This window comes from Heptranchias perlo, chromosome 19 (assembly GCF_035084215.1).
Source record: "Heptranchias perlo isolate sHepPer1 chromosome 19, sHepPer1.hap1, whole genome shotgun sequence".
Classification (NCBI taxonomy): domain Eukaryota; kingdom Metazoa; phylum Chordata; class Chondrichthyes; order Hexanchiformes; family Hexanchidae; genus Heptranchias; species Heptranchias perlo.
The window spans coordinates 37,429,828-37,452,656 of record NC_090343.1 but is presented as its reverse complement, the minus strand read 5'-3'; the positions used below and the strand labels follow the sequence as shown (position 1 = coordinate 37,452,656).

The 22,829-nt window shown below is 46.6% G+C and overlaps 1 long non-coding RNA gene across 1 annotated transcript in view; it reads right to left on the bottom strand.

Annotated features, from left to right (window-relative positions):
• The window catches only part of LOC137335487 (uncharacterized), a 34,884-nt gene extending 12,757 nt beyond the window's left edge, over positions 1-22,127 (bottom strand). Inside the window, exons 1-2 of the long non-coding RNA XR_010966434.1 lie at positions 22,055-22,127; positions 17,058-17,181 (exon numbers count right to left, since the gene is read on the bottom strand). This is a non-coding gene — a long non-coding RNA (uncharacterized lncRNA). The remainder of the gene's footprint in view (positions 1-17,057; positions 17,182-22,054) is intronic.
• Positions 22,128-22,829: the final 702 nt, after the last annotated feature.

The following is a 22,829-nucleotide window of genomic DNA, read 5'->3' as shown; positions in this document are numbered from 1 at the left end:
ATACTGGAACAATTTAAATCTCCCCACCATCAACATCCTGGGGGTCACCACTGACCAGAAACTTAACTGGACCAGCCTCATAAATACTGTAGCTCTAAGAGGTCAGAGGCTGGGTATTCTGTGATGAGTGACTCACCTCCTGACTCCCCAAAGCCTTTCCACCATCTACAAGGCACAAGTCAGGAATATGATGGAATACTCTCCACTTGCCTGGATGAGTGCAGCTCCAACAGCACTCAAGAAGCTCGACACTCTCCAGGACAAAGCAGCCCGCTTGATTGGCACCCCATTCACCACCTTAAACTTTCACTCCCTGTAGCACTGGTACACCGTGGCTGCAATGTGTACCATCTGCAAGATGCACTGCAGCAACTCCCCAAGGCTTCTTCAACAGCACCTCCCAAACCCACGACCTCTGCCACCTAGAAGGACAAGGGCAGCAGGCACATGGGAACGCCATCACCTGCATGTTCCCCTCCAAGTCACACACCACCCTGACTTGGAAATATATCACCGTTCCTTCACCGTCCCTGGGTCAAAATCCTGGAACTCCCTACCTAGCAGCACTGTGGATAACCTTCACTGCACAGACTGCAGCGGTTCAAGAAGGCGGCTCACCACCACCTTCTCAAGGGCAATTAGGGATGGGCAATAAATGCCGGCCTCGCCAGCAATGTTCACATCGTATGAATGAATAAAAAAAACCCAGCCGCAGTGTCTTAATGGGATTGTTGTGCATCGAGGCAGCAGGGCCACTTTCTGCAAGAGAACCTTGTATTAAACCACATGTATACTTTGATAGAAAGAAAGAAGCCAATACAATGATGCATTATAGCCAAAAATCTTTCATTTTTTGTTATAGACTTCTCCTTTATATCAAGCCAGTAAAATAATGAATATCTTCGTTTTTAAAAAAAAGGTTATTTGCACCAGAGTAGCTGCTCTCTTAATGAAAAATCTCGGCTCCAAGGCCCAGAATTCTGTCTGCCAAAGAAACAACAAATGGAAAACAAGCAATCGACTGACACCAGAATAATTAGGCAGTTAATTATTCTGCCTAATTAACAGCAGAATTAATTTCTTTGATGAAGTGATAACCCAAGTCTCCTGTGGCTGAAGGGTAGAACACAGTGTGATAGAAATGAGTCTGGGCCTGTTTTTGGGCCTGCCCCAATCGCCTGGCCCCCTTCTGATCACCTCCTCCTCTCCCGATCACCTCCACCACCGCTCCCCCCCCACCCCAAGGATCTTAGTAAGGGCTGTTGATGGCCTCACAGCAGCCTGAAATTGATGCTCGCTTCACCAGCGAGCTGCCTGAGGAGGCACAGCAGGTACCTGCAGTCACCAGTCTAATTTAAATGAGGCCCCAGGCCCAATTTCGATCAGGCCTCAGGCCTACCTGTTCAAGCCCAGGGTTCATTTCCTGTGCTCAGTTCGCACCACAAAAGAAAGATTTGCTGGGTTATAGGGAAAGAGCAGGGGAGTGGGACTAATTGGATTGTTCTTTCAAAGAGCTGGCGCAGGCACAATGGGCCAAATGGCCTTCTTCTGTGCTGTATGATTCTATGATTCTAGAAGATGAAGAATGCCCTGTGAACTGATGGGGGATTAAAAATATCATATTCATAGTACCATAGTAGGTACAGCACAAGAGGAGGCCATTCAGCCCATCGTGCTAGTGCCAGTTCTTTAAAAGAGCTATCCAATCAGTCCCACTCCCCTGCTCTTTCTCAATAGCCCTGTAAATGTTTTCCCTTCAAGTATTTATCCAATTCCCTTTTGAAAGTTACTATTGAATCTGCTTCCACCATCCTTTCAGGCAGTGCATTCCAGATCATAACTCGCCGCGTAAAAAAATATCGCCTCTGGTTCTTTTGCCAATTATCTTAAATCCGTGTCCTCTAGTTACCGACCTTTCTGCCACTGGAAACAGTTTCTCCTGATTGGCTGTATCAAAACTGTTCATGATTTTGAACACCTTTATCAAATCTCCCCTTAACCTTCTCTGTTCTAAGGAGAAACAATCCCAGCTTCTCCAGTCTCTCCACATAACTGAAGTCCCTCATTGCTGGCACCATTCTAGTAAATCTCTTCTGCACCCTCTCTAAGGCCTTGACATCCTTCCTGAAGTGTGGTGCCCAGAATTGAACAAAATTACTCCAGCTGAGGCCTAACCAGTGTTTTATAAAGGTTTAGTATAACTTCCATGCTTTTGTACTCTATGCCTCGATTAATAAATGTAAGGAATCTTACAACACCAGGTTATAGTCCAACAGTTTTATTTGAAAATCACAAGCTTTCGGAGGCTTTCTCCTTCGTCAGGTGAGTGTGGGATTCGTTGAAAGTTACCGCATATATAGTCAGAGAACAACGCCTGGTGATTACAGATAATCTTTCCAACTGCCCGTTATCAAGGCAATCGGGCAGTTGGAAAGATTATCTGTAATCACCAGGCATTGTTCTCTGACTATATATGCGGTAACTTTCAAGGAATCCCACACTCACCTGACGAAGGAGAAAGCCTCCGAAAGCTTGTGATTTTCAAATAAAACTGTTGGACTATAACCTGGTGTTGTAAGATTCCTTACATTTGTCCACCCCAGTCCATCACCGGCATCTCCACATCATCGATTAATAAAGCCCAGGATCCCATATGCTTTTTTAACAACATTCTCAACTTGTCCTGCCACCTTCAAAGATTTATGTACGTACATCCCCAAGTCTCTCTGTTCCTGCACCCCCTTTAAAATTGTATAATTTAGTTTATATTGCCTCTCCTCATTCTTCCTACCAAAATATATCACTTCACACTTCTCTGCGTTAAATTTCATCTGCCATTTGTCTGCCCATTCCACCGGTCTGTATATATCCTCCTGAAGTCTGTTACTATCCTTCACATTATGTACTACATTTCCGAGTTTCGTGTCGTCTGCAAACTTTGAAATTATACTCTGTATACCTAAGTCCAGGTCATTAATACATATTAAAAAAGGAGTGGTCCTAATTCCGACCCTAATATGCCAATCATAAATGCTTTGCAGGAGTAGTCAGAATTTGTATAGTATCTAGTTTGCTTTTTAGAATCAGCACACAAAGCCGTCTCTATCAGAACTTCCTGGTTCCTTCTTCCATTGAGCTGCTCCATCTGTCACTGCCCATGTGTGCACATTCATGCGGCTCCCTTGCTCAGTGAGGCAGAAGTCACGGTGCAGAAGAAGAGGTCACAAAGAAAAGGCAGGACAATTTAGGTGGGACTTAAGTTTACATTTGATGTTATGGTGACATTAGTCTAATTGTGTCCGCTGCAAAATTGAAGCCTGTCTTCAAACATACTGAAACCAGGGTGTCACGCTTTTATTCTGACATCTGCAGTTTTTAACACACTGGAACAGAAATAAGAACATAAGAAATAGGAGCAGGAGTAGGCTAAATGGCCCTTCGAGCCTGTTCCGCCATTTGATAAGATCACGGTTGATATCAAACATCTCATCACACAATGCAGCCTGTAAAACTAGTCCTGCAACATTGCTACTGGGTCTGACACATTATTAGTCACATGAGTGGGAGAGATGCTGGCTAAGCAATGTTCACGGAAACCAGTCAGCTCCAAAAATGTCATATTAGTCTGTGCGCCGGACAGTTTGCCCATTGATTTTCATTTATTTAAAATGCAACCATGCTTCAGCAAAGTCCCATACCTCAACCCAGATCAGTACCTCAACACATTCAGAATCACAGCTCTAAATATTATTGTAAGTGGTTTGCCTCGGTGGTTCAAATCACCTCCCCCTTACACAGTTCTAAATTATGAGAATTACGGTGAACAGAATTGACTCACGGACAAGTTTTTCGGACTCAATCGTACAGTGTTTATTAAGGTTAATAATATATAAAAAAAACAGTGGCGTAAGACAATACAGTACACTACGTCACTACCCAGAGTAGAGTATACGCTATACCCCACCCACTAAACCCCTATGGCTTGGTTGGGAACACACAACACCCCTTCACACAATACCAGTGGTCTTAAGGATGTGGACTTGGACAATGCTCACCCTGATTGTCCCTTGACTTTCTCGCTGCTTCCCCTTGTAGAAAACGTGTCTCCTGGTTCCGTACCGCCGCGCAGTATTCAAGTCTCAGTTTGAGGTTCGTCCATACAGTTGAAGAGCGAGGCTCTGCTTCTTGTGGTGGTTTCTTCTCTCCATCCCAGGCAGAGTGCTCGGTTCTTGTTGTGAAGGTAAAGACAAGCGAAGACGAGAACAGGCGAGGAAGCAAGAGAGTGAAAAGTCCCAAAACTGCCTCCTCTTATACCCCCCAAAGTTCCAAACTTCTTCGCGTGTAGTCAGTAATCTCACAGTGATGTCCTTTTGCTTCCAACCAGTCTGGGATTTGATGGCCCTCCTTTGTTTGGTTTCCCGCCCTTCGGGTTTACCTCATCTAGGCAATGATGGTAATGGCTGATAGTGGGTTTCACTTCTGGGTTAAGTGGTTTAACATTGACTAACAATGGTGTCTCCGTCTCCTGCCAATTACCATATGCATTGCCCTTCCTGGCTCATTGTGTTCCCAGAGAAACTCTGTCCGCTCAGACATTTCCCTTAATTGGCTTAGGGGTCTGGTCGGAATCCCTTGTCCATTACACACACCTGGGCCACACCCACTTTTCAAACGGGCTGCTGTTTTTTTCAAAATGCCTGTTTGTAAATCCCTGGGGCCTGCACTGATTATTACAGACCCCCCTTTGGTATTTCAATGTCCGTACTGGAATATCAAGCATCCATGTACCTTCCACTGTGGAAAGCATCATGGCCCCCAACCAAACCGTTTATTACTTTTAACAACTCCGGGTTCTGTTCTTCAATCACAAAACAACACACTTCCAACATATTTACAAAGAACAAAACTCCTGGTCACCCTTTAATCAGGGCCTCCCGACGACTTTGGAGTGTTTTGTTTCGCTTTTTACAGGACAGCCGTAACAAGTACAATACAACCAAACGCTGTATAATTACCAGAGCGTGCCAAAGTATACGGATCCACGGAGGGACCTCGACACTTAATCCAATGTCCCAACAGGGCGGGGAAACCAATTCCCTTATCTCCCTCCCCACCTCCCGGTTTCGCTGTTCAAGCGTGTAAAATGTTTTTGCGAGAGCTCAACGTCTTTTAGTAACTCTGAGGTGTTCGGGCAGAGGAGTTATCTCGTACCCGAACCGTGTAATTTACTGCTGCAGGTTCTGTACCGTGTTGTTTACCGTGAGGTGCACTGTAGATGGTTCCGGAATGGGAATGATGCGCTCCCGGCCCACTTGAACCTCTGTGTGGGGTTTGAAGCAGAAAGTCGTGTCGGTGACCGGGCACCAAGTGTTGTTGTGTACCCGGTACTGGTCCACACTTGTCGTGACGCAGTACTTCCCGTTACCCACGTATGCTACCTGAGATGGAATGTGGCTCTGGGCCGTCACCTCCGTGGTGCAATTAATGGGTTCCGCACTCTCAGATTCAAACCCGCAGTCTGGCCGATCGAACGCGTTCAGGCACTGGGGACACAATATCACGTGTGCGCCCCTGCTCTGGCACCCCTTTAGGTCAGTGCTGGCCATAGTGTTTTTTTTTATTCGTTCATGGGATGTGGGCGTCGCTGGCGAGGCCGGCATTTATTGCCCATCCCGAATTGCCCTTGAGAAGGTGGTGGTGAGCCGCCTTCTTGAACCGCTGCAGTCCGTGTGGTGAAGGTTCTCCCACAGTGCTGTTAGGAAGGGAGTTCCAGGATTTTGACCCAGCGACGATGAAGGAACGGCGATATATTTCCAAGTCGGGATGGTGTGTGACTTGGAGGGGAACGTGCAGGTGGTGTTGTTCCCATGTACCTGCTGCCCTTGTCCTTCTAGGTGGTAGAGGTCACGGGTTTGGGAGGTGCTGTCGAAGAAGCCTTGGCGAGTTGCTGCAGTGCATCATGTGGATGGTGCACACTGCAGCCACTGTGCGCCGGTGGTGAAGGGAGTGGATGTTTAAGGTGGTGGATGGGATGCCAATCAAGCGGGCTGCTTTGTCCTGGATGGTGTCGAGCTTCTTGAGTGTTGTTGGAGCTGCACTCATCCAGGCAAGTGGAGAGTATTCCATCACACTCCTAACTTGTGCCTTGTAGATGGTGGAAAAGCTTTGGGGAGTCAGGAGGTGAGTCACTCGCTGCAGAATACCCAGCCTCTGACCTGCTCTTATAGCCACAGTATTTATATGGCTGGTCCAGTTAAGTTTCTGCGTGCTCCCCCTTTACGACAAACAGTGGGGCCCCATGATACTGCACATGCACCCCGTCCCTTAAAACACCAATGTTCTCTACCCGGTACACCGGCGTGGTGACCCGCCAATTACCGGCATACGCAGTACAATCCCCATAACCGTGTGGTTGGACCGGCCGCAATCAACTGGGACTGGGTAGGCTTCAGAAGCTAATCGGAGCTGACACGGACTCATCGAGTTATCATACGAGCTGAGTGCTGCGAGGTGCCGGTTGCTACTCCAAATTACAGCGTCCCTCATTCAGCAACCACGCACCGTACAACACACAGGCGTCATTTCTGGCTGCCTTCGCCGAGGCATTCCTATCCTCCCGTATTAAACTGTTAATCATTTTGACGTGTGTTTCCAGCTCAGCAATGATCTCTTTTAAGTGAATGGTCATTGTCTGGTCTTCCTTTAGCTCCGAACCTTCCACCTTGTTCCCTTCCCCCAGTATCTCTCGCAGCTGGTTCCTTAAAATATTAACCTGGGTCTGTAGCTGTGCGTTATCCATGCTGTTGACGAGGGACGTGCCCGTGTTAAAAGCTGTGGTCATGTCATTAAACATCCCTCGCCTCTGTCTACCTGGATTAATCCCATCGTACGCATCCATATTATACAGTTCTTCCCGACTCACATCCCCATAGCTGAGCTCAAAAAATTGATGGAACATCTTTAATAAGGGCTTCGTAAAACTGCTCAGTCCCCTTCAGACACCACTCGGGCAGCTGCACCCGGGTTAAATTTAAAATGACCGACTCGACCGCGTAATGCACCGCCTGGAATACAACCTTCCCGGTGGGGACTAAAACTAAACCATTCCCTGGGCCCGGTGTGGTGGCGGGACACCCAGCCTCTGTTCCCTGTACCCGTGGGGCTGTGGGCAGGGGCTTCCTTTTTTTTTTATTCACTCATGGGATGTGGGCGTCGCTGGCGAGGCCAGCATTTATTGCCCATCCCTAATTGCCCTCGAGAAGGTGGTGGTGAGCCGCCTTCTTGAACCGCTGCAGCCCGTGTGGTGACGGTTCTCCCACAGTGCTGTTAGGAAGGGAGTTCCAGGATTTTGACCCAGCGACGATGAAGGAACGGCGATATATTTCCAAGTCGGGATGGTGTGTGACTTGGAGGGGAACGTGCAGGTGGTGTTGTTCCCATGTACCTGCTGCCCTTGTCCTTCTAGGTGGTAGAGGTCACGGGTTTGGGAGGTGCTGTCGAAGAAGCCTTGGCGAGTTGCTGCAGTGCATCATGTGGATGGTGCACACTGCAGCCACTGTGCGCCGGTGGTGAAGGGAGTGGATGTTTAAGGTGGTGGATGGGATGCCAATCAAGCGGGCTGCTTTGTCCTGGATGGTGTCGAGCTTCTTGAGTGTTGTTGGAGCTGCACTCATCCAGGCAAGTGGAGAGTATTCCATCACACTCCTAACTTGTGCCTTGTAGATGGTGGAAAAGCTTTGGGGAGTCAGGAGGTGAGTCACTCGCTGCAGAATACCCAGCCTCTGACCTGCTCTTATAGCCACAGTATTTATATGGCTGGTCCAGTTAAGTTTCTGCGTGCTCCCCCTTTACGACAAACAGTGGGGCCCCATGATACTGCACATGCACCCCGTCCCTTAAAACACCAATGTTCTCTACCCGGTACACCGGCGTGGTGACCCGCCAATTACCGGCATACGCAGTACAATCCCCATAACCGTGTGGTTGGACCGGCCGCAATCAACTGGGACTGGGTAGGCTTCAGAAGCTAATCGGAGCTGACACGGACTCATCGAGTTATCATACGAGCTGAGTGCTGCGAGGTGCCGGTTGCTACTCCAAATTACAGCGTCCCTCATTCAGCAACCACGCACCGTACAACACACAGGCGTCATTTCTGGCTGCCTTCGCCGAGGCATTCCTATCCTCCCGTATTAAACTGTTAATCATTTTGACGTGTGTTTCCAGCTCAGCAATGATCTCTTTTAAGTGAATGGTCATTGTCTGGTCTTCCTTTAGCTCCGAACCTTCCACCTTGTTCCCTTCCCCCAGTATCTCTCGCAGCTGGTTCCTTAAAATATTAACCTGGGTCTGTAGCTGTGCGTTATCCATGCTGTTGACGAGGGACGTGCCCGTGTTAAAAGCTGTGGTCATGTCATTAAACATCCCTCGCCTCTGTCTACCTGGATTAATCCCATCGTACGCATCCATATTATACAGTTCTTCCCGACTCACATCCCCATAGCTGAGCTCAAAAAATTGATGGAACATCTTTAATAAGGGCTTCGTAAAACTGCTCAGTCCCCTTCAGACACCACTCGGGCAGCTGCACCCGGGTTAAATTTAAAATGACCGACTCGACCGCGTAATGCACCGCCTGGAATACAACCTTCCCGGTGGGGACTAAAACTAAACCATTCCCTGGGCCCGGTGTGGTGGCGGGACACCCAGCCTCTGTTCCCTGTACCCGTGGGGCTGTGGGCAGGGGCTTCCTTTTTTTTTTATTCACTCATGGGATGTGGGCGTCGCTGGCGAGGCCAGCATTTATTGCCCATCCCTAATTGCCCTCGAGAAGGTGGTGGTGAGCCGCCTTCTTGAACCGCTGCAGCCCGTGTGGTGACGGTTCTCCCACAGTGCTGTTAGGAAGGGAGTTCCAGGATTTTGACCCAGCGACGATGAAGGAACGGCGATATATTTCCAAGTCGGGATGGTGTGTGACTTGGAGGGGAACGTGCAGGTGGTGTTGTTCCCATGCGCCTAAGGGCGCAGGTTTGGGAGGTGCTGTCGAAGAAGCCTTGGCGAGTTGCTGCAGTGCATCCTGTGGATGGTACACACTGCAGCCACAGTGCGCTGGTGGTGAAGGGAGTGAATGTTTAGGGTGATGGATGGGGTGCCAATCAAGCGGGCTGCTTTATCTTGGATGGTGTCGAGCTTCTTGAGTGTTGTTGGAGTGGGCTGATGGGGCGGTAATTGGCCGGATTGGATTTGTCCTGCTTTTTGTGGACAGGACATACCTGGGCAATTTTCCACATTGTCGGGTAGATGCCAGTGTTGTAGCTGTACTGGAACAGCTTGGCTAGAGGCGCAGCTAGTTCTGGAGCACATGTCTTCAGCACTACAGCTGGGATGTTGTCCCAGCTGTAGTGCCCTGTACACTTGGGTGTACAGGGCACAATTTCAAAATTTGCAAATGGCACAAAATTTGGAAGGGTAGTAAACAGTGAGGAGGATAGTGATAGACTTCAAGAGGATATAGACAGGCTCGTGGCATGGGCGGACACGTGGCAGATGAAATTTAACGCAGAAAAATGCGAAGTGATACATTTCGGTAGGAAGAATGAGGAGAGGCAATATAAACTAGAGGGCACAACTCTAAAAGGGGTACAGGAACAGAGAGATCTGAGGGTATATGTGCGCAAATCGTTGAAGGTGACAGGGCAGGTTGAGAAAGCGGTTAAAAAAGCATATGGGATCCTGGGCTTTATAAATGGAGGCATAGAGTATAAAAGCATGGAAGTCATGATGAACCTTTATAAAACACTGGTTCGCCCAAAACTGAAGTATCGTGTCCAGTTTTGGGCACAGCACTTTAGGAAAAATGTGAAGGCCTTAGAGAGGTTGCAGAAAAGATTTACTAGAATGATTCCAGGGATATGAAGGGCTTTAGTTACGTGGATAGACTGGAGAAGCTGGGGTTGTTCTCCTTGGAACAGAGACGGTTGCGAGGAGATTTGACAGAGGTATTCAAAATCATGAAGGGTCTAGACAGAGTAGCTAGAGAGAAACTGTTCCCATTGGTGGAAGGGTCAAGAACCAGAGGACATAGATTTAAGGTGATTGGCAAAAGAACCAAAGGTGACAAGAGGAAAAACTTTTTTACACAGCGAGTGGTTAGGATCTGGAATGCACTGCCCGAGGGGGTGGTGGAGGCAGATTCAAAAGGGAACTTGATAAGTACTTGAAGGGAAAAAATTTGCAGGGCTACGGGGATAGGGTGGGGGAATGGGACTAGCTGGATTGCTCTTGCTTGGAGCCGGCGTGCACTTGATGGGCTGAATGGCCTCCTTCTGTGCTGTAACCTTCCTATGATTCCTATGACCTCTATCAGACTACCCTGCAGTCTTCTCTTTTCTAGGGAATTGAGCACCAGCCTGTTCAATCTTTCCTTTCAGTTCCGGTGTTATCCTGGTCAATCTTTTTTGCGATGTGGAGATGCCGGTGATGGACTGGGGTTGACAATTGTAAACAATTTTACAACACCAAGTTATAGTCCAGCAATTTTATTTTAAATTCACAAGCTTTCGGAGATTTTCTCCTTCCTCAGGCAAATGTTTCAAGATCTCCTTGAAGCCTACGCATTTATACATATTGAACAATAATAAATGGTGTTTACAGACTGCCTCTGCAACTGCCCGTTGCCAAGGCAATCACCGTGTTCAGACAGAGAGGTGTTACCTGCAGAACCTCCGAATACACATTCAATAAAAAAACAAACAGGGAAAAAAAAACAGAGAAAAAAAAACACAGAGAGAGGCAGAAACATCCGGAAGGCAGAGAGAGCCAGCAAATGACCCATTATATTAAAAACAGATAACATTTGTTCGCTGGTGGGGTAACGTGTAGCGTGACATGAACCCAAGATCCCGGTTGAGGCCGTCCTCATGGGTGCGGAACTTGGCTATCAATTTCTGCTCGACGATTTTGCGTTGTCGTGTGTCTCGAAGGCCGCCTTGGAGTACGCTTACCCGAAGGTCGGTGGATGAATGTCCATGACTGCTGAAGTGTTCCCCGACTGGGAGGGAACCCTCCTGTTTGGCGATTGTTGCGCGGTGTCCGTTCATCCGTTGTCGCAGCGTCTGCATGGTCTCGCCAATGTACCATGGTACATTGGCGAGACCATGCAGACGCTGCGACAACGGATGAACGGACACCGCGCAACAATCGCCAAACAGGAGGGTTCCCTCCCAGTCGGGGAACACTTCAGCAGTCATGGACATTCATCCACCGACCTTCGGGTAAGCGTACTCCAAGGCGGCCTTCGAGACACACGACAACGCAAAATCGTCGAGCAGAAATTGATAGCCAAGTTCCGCACCCATGAGGACGGCCTCAACCGGGATCTTGGGTTCATGTCACGCTACACGTTACCCCACCAGCGAACAAATGTTATCTGTTTTTAATATAATGGGTCATTTGCTGGCTCTCTCTGCCTTCCGGATGTTTCTGCCTCTCTCTGTGTTTTTTTTTCTCTGTTTTTTTTTCCCTGTTTGTTTTTTTATTGAATGTGTATTCGGAGGTTCTGCAGGTAACACCTCTCTGTCTGAACACGGTGATTGCCTTGGCAACGGGCAGTTGCAGAGGCAGTCTGTAAACACCATTTATTATTGTTCAATATGTATAAATGCGTAGGCTTCAAGGAGATCTTGAAACATTTGCCTGAGGAAGGAGAAAATCTCCGAAAGCTTGTGAATTTAAAATAAAATTGCTGGACTATAACTTGGTGTTGTAAAATTGTTTACAATCTTTTTTGCACCTTCTCCAGTGCCTCGATATCCTTTTTATAATATGGAGACCAGAACTGTTCGCAGTACTCCTAGTGTGGTCTAACTAAGGTGGACAGGCACGTCTACATGTCCTCACCCCCCTGGAGGAGACTGTGCTTCAGATCATTGGGTGGGCCATCGCTGCACCCGTGACCACAAGCCACGCTGGTGGTCCCGATGAAGGGGGTCTCTGCGTAGCTAATGCTCCTTCTCGTTTCCCACATCTCCCTCCTCCCATAATCTTTTCTGACTCACGTGCTGCAGATGCTGTCAGCACGCACGTCTTACTTGCTCCTCTCCTTGCTTAACAACTCAACCTGTTTCCCACTACCCACGACTAAGGGAGGCAACAAATCCTGCCTGGTCCCGGTGGACGTGTTCTCAAAGTGGGTGGAAACCTTCCCTTGCCGAGCAGCCACAGCATTGGCAATGGCAAGAATTTTGCTAAAGGAAGTGGTTCATACGCTCCACAATCGGGAATTGTGGAGCGTATGAACCGCACACTGAAGGAAAGACTGAGGAAGGAGATGAACAAGTTCCTGCAGAGATGGGACGAGGTCTTGCCTCTTGTCTTAAAGGGTGTCCGGGCCAGCCTCTCCAGAAGCACAGGGTATTCCCCGCATGAGCTCACGACCGGGAGGGTCATGCGCACCCCCACCCATATTTTGGCTCTGGTCCTCACTGAAGCCCAAGTCAGGGAAGTGAACCAGGACAATTTTGTGCAGAATCTGTTCGAGCGGTTAAAACAGATTCATTGGCAGGCAGCCAGTAACATGGGGAGTCAGCACCAGAAAAAACGATTGCTGCTCGAGCCCCAGAGAACCTACGAGTGGAAGGTGGGAGACCAAATAATGATCTGGAATTATGCCCAGGTAGGGGCATTCGAGCAACTATACATGGGGCCGTATAGTATAGTGGACATGGCAAGCCCCATGGTGTACGCGGTTAAACTCCCAAAACGCACAAAGTGGTTCCATATCCCGGGGATGAGGGGGCGGACATATGAGGAGAGGTTGAGTAGATTGGGACTCTACTCATTAGAGTTCAGAAGAATGAGAGGCGATCTTATTGAAACATATAAGATTGTGAAGGGGCTTGATCGGGTGGATGCGGTAAGGATGTTCCCAAGGATGGGTGAAATTAGAACTAGGGGGCATAATCTTAGAATAAGGGGCTGCTCTTTCAAAACTGAGATGAGGAGAAACTTCTTCACTCAGAGGGTAGTAGGTCTGTGGAATTTGCTGCCCCAGGAAGCTGTGGAAGCTACATCATTGAATAAATTTAAAACAGAAATAGACAGTTTCCTAGAAGTAAAGGGAATTAGGGGTTACGGGGAGCGGGCAGGAAATTGGACATGAATTTAGATTTGAGGTTAGGATCAGATCAGCCATGATCTTATTGAATGGCGGAGCAGGCTCGAGGGGTCGATTGGCCTACTCCTGCTCCTATTTCTTATGTTCTTATGTTCTTATATCTACCAGTGCAAGCTGTTTAAGCCCGGGGAGAGGGTAACGAAAGTAAAAAGATGCCAAGGCACAGTCATGAGCACGGTGGACGCGGGTCTTCCTCCCATGAGTTGGGATGACGATGACCCAATGGCTGGGGCAGTAAGGAGGAGCGGTAGGGTCCCACGGCCGAGGGGGCCATGGATGCCTCCTTACATGGCGGCCGTGAACCGAAAAGGGCGAGAGGAACCTTAGCGGAAGCACCCGACAGCACGGATGGTACTGTACATAGTTTTACTGTTGTATATAACGAAGCCAGACCTGTGGAGGTAAGACCCTCTCACAGCAAAGGATTGTCGCTTTTGTTTTATAGGAGGCCGAGGACGGAATGGAGACGGCCCTGAGACTGAGCGTGATCTTGATGTTGGCCGGGACGGGGCACAGTAGGAGAGGGGACACCGAGTTGTCCCTCATATTCGGCTGTATGGGGGGGAGCGGACCCACTGTGACTAAGTGGGGTAGGAGGGGGGACACGGGCGGGAGGGCAGCCTATTTCCACAAGGGAAGGTGGCCAGGGTGGCTGGGGTCGAATTCAATGAGATACTCCAGTCACGGCGGGTTCACGTACGGGGAGGCTTCCATCCCCTGTCCCCAGATGGAGATTACGGCCACACGGGTTGGGGTGACCGAGGGTGAGCGCATGTGGGGCTTTAGATGTAAGGGACACATTCCCTTGGGACGGTGGTGGTGGTTGAGGAAGTTGGACCAGGCCAAGGGTGACACATCCACGGACTGGGAGAGACTGGGGGACGAGACGTACCGACAGATTACGGGGACAAAGGGGGGGCGTGAAAATGTGTTGGAACAAGTGGTGGAAGGAGGAGCAGGGCATTCACGTGTGTGTGTCGGGGGGTCGGAACGGATCTGCCCCGCAGGTGTGTCAATTGCCTTTATGCGGCGATGGCTGGATTCAGGGGCCTGGATCGAATGGGATCGGAGTATGGCCTCCCGCGTGACCCCAGACCCTCCCAACACAATAAATGCCACAAAAAGCAGGACAAATCCAATCCGGCCAATTACCGCCCCATCAGTCTACTCTCAATCATCAGCAAAGTTATGGAAGGTGTCGTCGACAGTGCTATCAAGCGGCACTTACTCACCAATAACCTGCTCACCGATGCTCAGTTTGGGTTCCGCCAGGACCACTCGGCTCCGGACCTCATTACAGCGTTGGTCCAAACATGGACAAAAGAGCTGAATTCCAGAGGTGAGGTGAGAGTGACTGCCCTTGACATCAAGGCAGCATTTGACCGAGTGTGGCACCAAGGAGCCCTAGTAAAATTGAAGTCCATGGGAATCAGGGGGAAAACTCTCCAGTGGCTGGAGTCATACCTAGCACAAAGGAAGATGGTAGTGGTTGTTGGAGGCCAATCATCTCAGCCCCAGGACATTGCTGCAGGAGTTTCTCAGGGCAGTGTCCTAGACCCAACCATCTTCAGCTGCTTCATCAATGACCTTCCCTCCATCATAAGGTCAGAAATGGGGATGTTCGCTGATGACTGCACAGTGTTCAGTTCCATTCGCAACCCCTCAAATAATGAAGCAGTCCGAGCCCGCATGCAGCAAGACCTGGACAACATCCAGGCTTGGGCTCATAAGTGGCAAGTAACATTCGCGCCAGATAAGTGCCAGGCAATGACCATCTCCAACAAGAGAGAGTCTAACCACCTCCCCCTGACATTCAACGGCATTACCATCACCGAATCCCCCAACATCAACATCCTGGGGGTCACCATTGACCAGAAACTTAACTGGACCAGCCATATAAATACTGTGGCTACGAGAGCAGGACAGAGGCTGGGTATTCTGCGGCGAGTGACTCACCTCCTGACTCCCCAAAGCCTTTCCACCACAAGGCACAAATCAGGAGTGTGATGGAGTACTCTCCACTTGCTTGGATGAGTGCAGCTCCAACAACACTCAAGAAGCTCGACACCATCCAAGATAAAGCAGCCCGCTTGATTGGCACCCCATCCACCACACTAAACATTCACTCCCTTCACCACCGGCGCACTGTGGCTGCAGTGTGTACCATCCACAGGATGCACTGCAGCAACTCGCCAAGGCTTCTTCGACAGCACCTCCCAAACCCGCGACCTCTACCACCTAGAAGGACAAGAGCAGCAGGCACATGGGAACAACACCACCTGCACGTTCCCCTCCAAGTCACACACCATCCCGACTTGGAAATATATCGCCGTTCCTTCATTGTCGCTGGGTCAAAATCCTGGAACTCCCTAACAGCACTGTGGGAGAACCGTCACCACACGGACTGCAGCGGTTCAAGAAGGCGGCTCACCACCGCCTTCTCGAGGGCAATTAGGGATGGGCAATAAATGCCGGCCTTGCCAGCGACGCCCACATCCCGTGAACGAATTTTTAAAAAGTCCAAGTCATTAATATATATCAAGAAAAGCAGTGGTCCCAGCACTGACCCCTGGGGAACACCACTGCACACCTCCCTCCAGTCCGAAAACAACCGTTCACCACTACTCTCTGTTTCTTGTCACTTAGCCAATTCTATATCCATGTTGCTACTGCCCCCTAATCTTGATGATAAGCCTACCATGAGGCATTTTATCAAACGCCTTTTGAAAGTCCACATTCACCGCATCAACTGCATTCCCCTCATCTAATCTCTCTGTTACCTCATCAAAAACCTCTATCAGGTTAGATAAACATGATTTGCCTTTAACAAATCCGTGCTGGCTTTCCCTAATCAATCCACACTCGACCAAGTGACTGTTAATTCTATCCCAGATTATCGTTTCTAAAAGTTTCCCCACCACTGAGGTTAAACTGACTGGTCTATAGTTGCTATAATTCTATAGTTCTATAATCTACCCCATTTAGATTGAAGTATGTTAAAAAGCAGCGCAGAGTCAGAACCAGGAAGTGTAAATTAGAATAGTGAATTTAATGTAAAATCAGGTACAGAAAGCGAAATAAAGAGAGGGTAAGAAATATTAAATTAAGTGACAGAGTTACAAGAGACAGAAAGAAAAAATAAAACGATAAAAATTAAATTTTTTAAAATGTCCAACAACAATTAAAATCTGAAGGAATATGACTCCACATTTGTAAAAGTTAATTTTCAGTGCCAGAGAGGTCATTTGGCAGTCATTAAGTCATTAAGACTTACCAAGCCATTAAAAGTGCACTTAGGCTTAAAATGACTTGACGTACCTTTTTTTGGCAAGATTAGTTCATATCCATCAGGTCAGTGCAATCCACTCATTTGAACTGGGAGCCAGCCAGTGAGATGTCGTTCTCGCGGAGTTTATGGAGGAGGTTGGCATCTGGTATAGAAACTTCCAGATTTCCACGTTTTACTGTGCATGTGCCGTCGCTGGAAGTCGCTGTACCAGATGCACAGAAATAACGGTGAGCCCTGTTAGCCTCGCCATTATTTTTCCAGGAAAATCCGGCCCAATATATTATTCCATTCTAGAAAATGTTCACACTTCAAAATAATTTAAAATTATAGTAATTACAATCATGGGAGAAATCTCACCATGTGTAGTATAGGGATGTTCTTCTGAGGCTAGGACTAAGGCACATTATTGGGCAGGACAGTGTGCATTACTCTGTATCTAACCATGCTATCCTTGATGCTGATACTGGGTACCTGACATAGAGTTGAATTCCCATTCCATACCATTCCAGTGACACTCCTCACCTTGAGTGCAAAACATTTACAAAAAAAATTACATGAAATTGTGTTGTTGTCCTGAAAACACTTAAGCCTTACCCAGCAGAGTGACTATGAAGCGAATGTACACTCAAGCATCCACCGATAGCAGTTCGACCACAGCGCACGGGAATCTTACCAGAACATTCCGGAAGCAAGCCAGTGCATACTTTTTGTGAACAACCTGAAAGGTAAACAGTAGTTAGATCAGTACAAAACAACATGGAGTTAAACACTGGGAAAATTTGCTGGCAGTGTCACCATTCGGGGTTGTCTCAAAATTTCTCAGCTACCCTAAAAGTTTAATGTTTCATATGGATCTTGACCCTTCAAAATAACAATGAACATTAACTTACAGCAACAGGAATGAATTCTAGTTTTATATCTATTTGCCAGGTCTTTAGATTATGAAAGGGTTTGATAGGGTAGACGTAGAGGAGAGACCAGAACTAGGGGCCATAAGTATAAGATAGTCACTAATAAATCCAATAGGGAATTCAGGAGAAACTTCTTTACCCAGAGAGTGGTCAGAATGTGGAACTCACTAGCACAAGGAGTAGTTGAGGTGAATAACATAGATGTATTTAAGGGGAAGCTGGATAAATATGTGAGGGAGAAAGGAAAAGAAGGATAGGGTGATGAGGTTGGAAGAAGTAGGGAGGAAGGAGGCTCGTGTGGAGCAGAAACACTGGCATGGACCTGTTGGGCCAAATGGCCTGTTTCTGTACTGTACATTCTATGTAATTCTGTGTAAACTTGGTTGAGATCACGCACAACAGTGTTCTTCAGCACTGACCCCACCCGAGTATGTGGAGTCAGTGGGAGGGCACCTCATTTGTATGGGGCAGCTGGGCATGAGTGCCACTTCAGGTACATCTTTGACTCCTGCCTGCCCCATGTGTATGGAAACCCTGACTCCTGCCCACCCGTCAGTGGAAGGAGTGGATTGCTCAGACCCCATGTTCCCCAGCACTGTTCCTACCAGCCCCCAATCTGGAATTTATTTTTCCCTCTTTGGGGTCCAATCCTGGCTGGCCCTGGGCTCATAATCATCCTTATAGAGGCCAGTATGCCTCAACTCACTGGGCGTACCAGTTGTCACTGCAACACCAGGTCCTCTTCCATGGCCAGGACTCCCAGCTTACGGAGACCCCACGCCCAGTCCATCATCTGCTTTGAAAGTGGCAGGCAGAAGTTCCACCTTTTATGTGGCTCTTTGGAAACTCCCAGACATGGCGGAGACCAAGTGTAACCTGGTCTCTGCTGTTTCCATGGAGGTTCTGCTGGTCACCTGCTGGAGTTACAATAGGAGACCAGCAGAACTCCTGAAGAATTTAAAGGCCTGCGTGTTTTTTTTCCCTCAAATTTTCCCTCCTTATCTGCCCTTCCCTTTGAAGGCAACGACTCAATCTTGAACACGGGTCCATTCGTGCCATTTCTCCTTGTCTACCTTACCCATGTGATCACTGTTGATGTGTGAGCTGAGGGGTGGGGAATGGGGTGTAGGATAAACCTGATTTACAGTGATTCTTGAACCTGGACAATGGTCAGTTAAAGAATGTCACACTCACAGTAGTCTCATTAAGCAAAAGTGATTATTTAAATGATTATAAGGTTCACACAAGCATCAAGCTAATCAAGCAATGCATACAACCTTATTCTACCTGTTATAAACTTCACAACGTGATCATTTAATGATTTAAATGATTCACACAAGCATCAGACATAACAAGCAAAATATACAACCTTAAACCAAGGATTTTTGCTTTAAGGCAATAAAAGTGATCAGTTCTTCGGCATCTGAGGTTCTTTTCTTCTTCTTTTGGACATCCTTCCTGTAGTCGAAGCTTCTTCAGACTCCATCGACTGAAGTGAAGAATCTGCCCCGATGTTCCATTTTTATATTGTTTTTGCCACTTGGGGCGTAAGTAAAAGTCAGGGGAAGTTTCACTTTGGCCAATCACCCGCTGTTGCTGGGCCTCAAGGAGCAACAAGTCTCAATGATGGACAGTTGTCTGTTGTGCGTCACTCAACTTCCTGAGATGTTGAACCATATTTTATCCTTCAACCACTTTCTGTCTCTTACCTCGCTTGTTCCAGACCATGCAACACGTGGGCCTCCCTTATCAGTGGCCAAACCTTCTCAAAGCCTTGCTTTGCCCACTTTGTTTCTCATTTTATTATTTCTGTATTGTTCTCAAAGCCTTGCTTTGTTTAGACATCTGAAATGTTATTACACCAGCCTGATAGGAAATTCCAAGTTTACAGAACCACTTTATTCTCAGTTTATCAGTTCTATTTTGTGCTGGCTCAGCGATTTCTGCGAACTGCTGTCTTTGCACCTTTAAATTGATGCTGTTCAAATGTAATATCCAATAAGGCAAGTTAACCCATCCTTTCAAATGCAATGTCCAAATGTCCAGATAGTTTAAATTCACAATTGTCCAAGGGGTTGTTAATCCCTTCCCTTCAGTAGGACTGAATACCCATGGGTAATTTACTGCTTCAACTGCCGTGTCATAAGCAGAACCCTTTATTACATTTCAACATTGCAAGAAGAAAATCACTTTAAACCCAGTTTGCATAACATCTGGTGTTGAGTTCTGACAAAGGGGTTCCACCCAAAATGCTAACCTATGTTTATCCTTTCAAATGTTGACGCATCTGCTGTGTTTTCTGTTTTTCCAGCCTTCAATTAAGAGGATTAGTTATGCACTTCAGTGTAAGCATCATTGCGTGCTTTCAATTATGTTAAACACGTTAGCTGAAAAGCTGAAACTTTTAATATTCCATAAATTCTCCTAATTAGAATCATAGAATGATACAGCACAGAAGGAGGCCATTCAGCCTATCATGCCTGTGCCGGCTCTTTGAAAGAGCTATCCAATTAGTCCCACTTCCCTGCCCTTTCCCCAAAGCCCTGCAAATTTTGACCCTTCAAGTATTTATCCAATTCCCTTTTGGAAGTTATTATTGAATCTTCTTCCACCACCCTTTCAGGCAGTGCATTCCAGATCATAACAACTTGCTGCGTAAAAGAAATTCTTCTCATCTCGCCTCTGGTTCTTTTGCCAATTACTTTAAATCTGTGTCCTCCGGTTACCGACCCATCTGCCACTGGAAACAGTTTCTTCTTATTTACTCTATCAAAACCCTTCATGATTTTGAACACGTCTACTAAATCTCCCCTTAACCTCTAATTTAAGGAGAGCAACCCCAAATTCTCTAGCATCTCCACGTAACTGAAGTCCCACATCCCTGTTACCACTCTAGTAAATCTTCTCTGCACCCTCTCTAAGGCCTTGACATCTTTCCCAAAGTGTGGTGCCTGGAATTGGACACAATACTCCAGCTGGGGCCTAACCAGTGATTTATAAAGGTTTAGCATAACTTATTTGCTTTGTACTCTAAGCCTCTGTTTATAAAGCCAAGAATCCGGTGTGCTTTTTTAACAGCCTTCTCAACTTGTCCTGCCACCTTCAAAGATTTCTGTAGGTACACCCCCAGGTCACTCTTTCCTGCACTCCCTTTAAAATTGTAGCATTAAGTCTATATTGCCTCTCCTGATTCTTCCTACCAAAATGCATCACTTCATACTTTGCTGCATTAAATTTCATCTGCCATGCATCTGCCCTTCTGACTATGTCCTCCTGACGTCTGTTACTATCCTACTCACTGTTTATTACATTTCCGAGTTTCATTTCAATTACACCCAAACTGTACGTTGGAGCCATCCTTCCCCCCTCTCTCTACCACCCCCCACCCCCTCCCCCAGAAGTAGGTCTGTGAACACATTAACCAATTCCTTGTGCAGGCTGGTACGCCTCACCTCACTGCGTGTTACATTGTAAAAGGTTTTCGTTCACTTTACTGCTCTGGAAACGGACAATTTCAGGGTCATCGTCCCTTTTCGCAAAGAATGAGGTTAGTATCAGGACAAGCTCACCAGGTAATTTGTGAAAAATGTATTCTTTTGTCTGGGAGATTCAGTTGTCAAACAGAATTCAGAATGCTGCCGTTTCAGGGTGAGGTGACCCCTTACTGTAACAAAAACCCTGAACTTACTATTTTCTTGGTTTCATCAAATTGTCAGTAAAATTCAGGCAACTAACATCACAAAATAATTGCAGTGTTCTGTGGCAAAAGATTTCACTATGAAAAGGGTTCCAATGCATATTGTACTCAAACCCTAGACATTACAATATTAGGATACAAATGCGCAGTATGTTCATATGAAATTACTCTGCCTCTTATCGCCTGTTTTTTAAAATAAGTTAACATTTTTGTTAAATACTGGACAAAATTGTTTTATACAAATGTGTCAATTACTTGTGTGTTAATTTTGCATGGTGTAACACTTAGGTTAATATTCCTACACGTTAGTTCTGATGCACCTATATTTAAGCACAATCTTGTCTGTATTATGACTCAAGTAAATGTTATGGAAATGTTGTAAACTGGCCTCAATAGATTATACAGCTTCGTAACATGTTCAACACATATTCACTGCAATCCTTAATGTTTGTGCTGTAAAAACTTTGTTACATTTACACATGGTAAAAATTCAAGAATGATTTTTTAAAAAGACATATAACGAGAAAAGGACAAATGCGCATTATCAAAGGTTGAAAAAAACCCAACTTCCAACATATCAAGTTCATCTTAACCCTGCCCTCATCAGTCAAACCAAAACCAGTTGAGCAAGTCCAATGGAAATTAAAACTTATGGTCTAAAAATTGAATGGGTTTAAATGATAATTACCTTTACACACCCAGATTCTTATATGTGTCGTATTTATAGAATCAGAGAATCATAGAATCATATAGCACAGAAGGAGGCCATTCAATCCATTGTGCCTGTGCTGGCTCTTTGAAAGAGCTGTCCAATTAGTCCCACTCCCTTGCTCTTTCTCCATAGCCCTCCAAATTTTTCCTTTTCAAGTATATATGTAATTTCCTTTTGAAAGTTACTATTGAATCTACTTCCACCACCCTTTCAGGCAGTGCATTCCAAATTGTAACAAGTCGCTGTGTAAAAACATTTCTCCTCATCTTACCTCTCGTTCTTTTGCCAAGCAACTTAAATCTGTGTCCTCTGGTTACCAACCCTCCTGCCAGTGGAAACAGTTTCTCCCTATCCTAGAGATTTGATCATGTGGTGTTTGATCAAGTTACATCCGATCACGTGACATCCATCTATCAAAATCCTTCATAATTTTGAACACCTCTATTAATTTTCTCCTTAAACTTTGCTGCTCTAAAGAGAACAATCTCAGCTTCTCTAGTCTCTCCACATAACTGAAGTCCCTCATCTCTGGTACCATTCTAATAAATCTCCTCTGCACTTTCTCCAAGGCCTTGACATCCTTCCGAAAGTGTGGCGCCCAGAATTGGACATAATACTCCACTTTTTTCCCAGGATGCTAGCAGCAGTGTCTGGAGGATTCATCTTCCATTCCAGGAGACTCCCGGACAATCCGGAAGAGTTGGCAACTCGATGCTCTAACTGTATAGTGTTCATTTTGAGAATTCAACCCACTTACTTACAGAGATAAATGCAGATGGTAGCTCCTTTGAGCTCTGCTCACTTTACAATTTTGCAGTCTAAATTCCTGTTTCATTACAAACCTCTCTAACTTTGAGCAGAATGTAACTTCAGTAATGAACTGCATTTCTACTTAACAGTATTAGGGCAGTCACAGGAGAAAAAGGGAAAATGTGATGACAGGTTATGCTGGTATATTGTAGTTTCCAAAGGCAAATCTAAATGCGGATTGAGAAATTTGGGAGGGAAATACAACAGGTTCACATTAAATTTGATCAGCAAGTCTG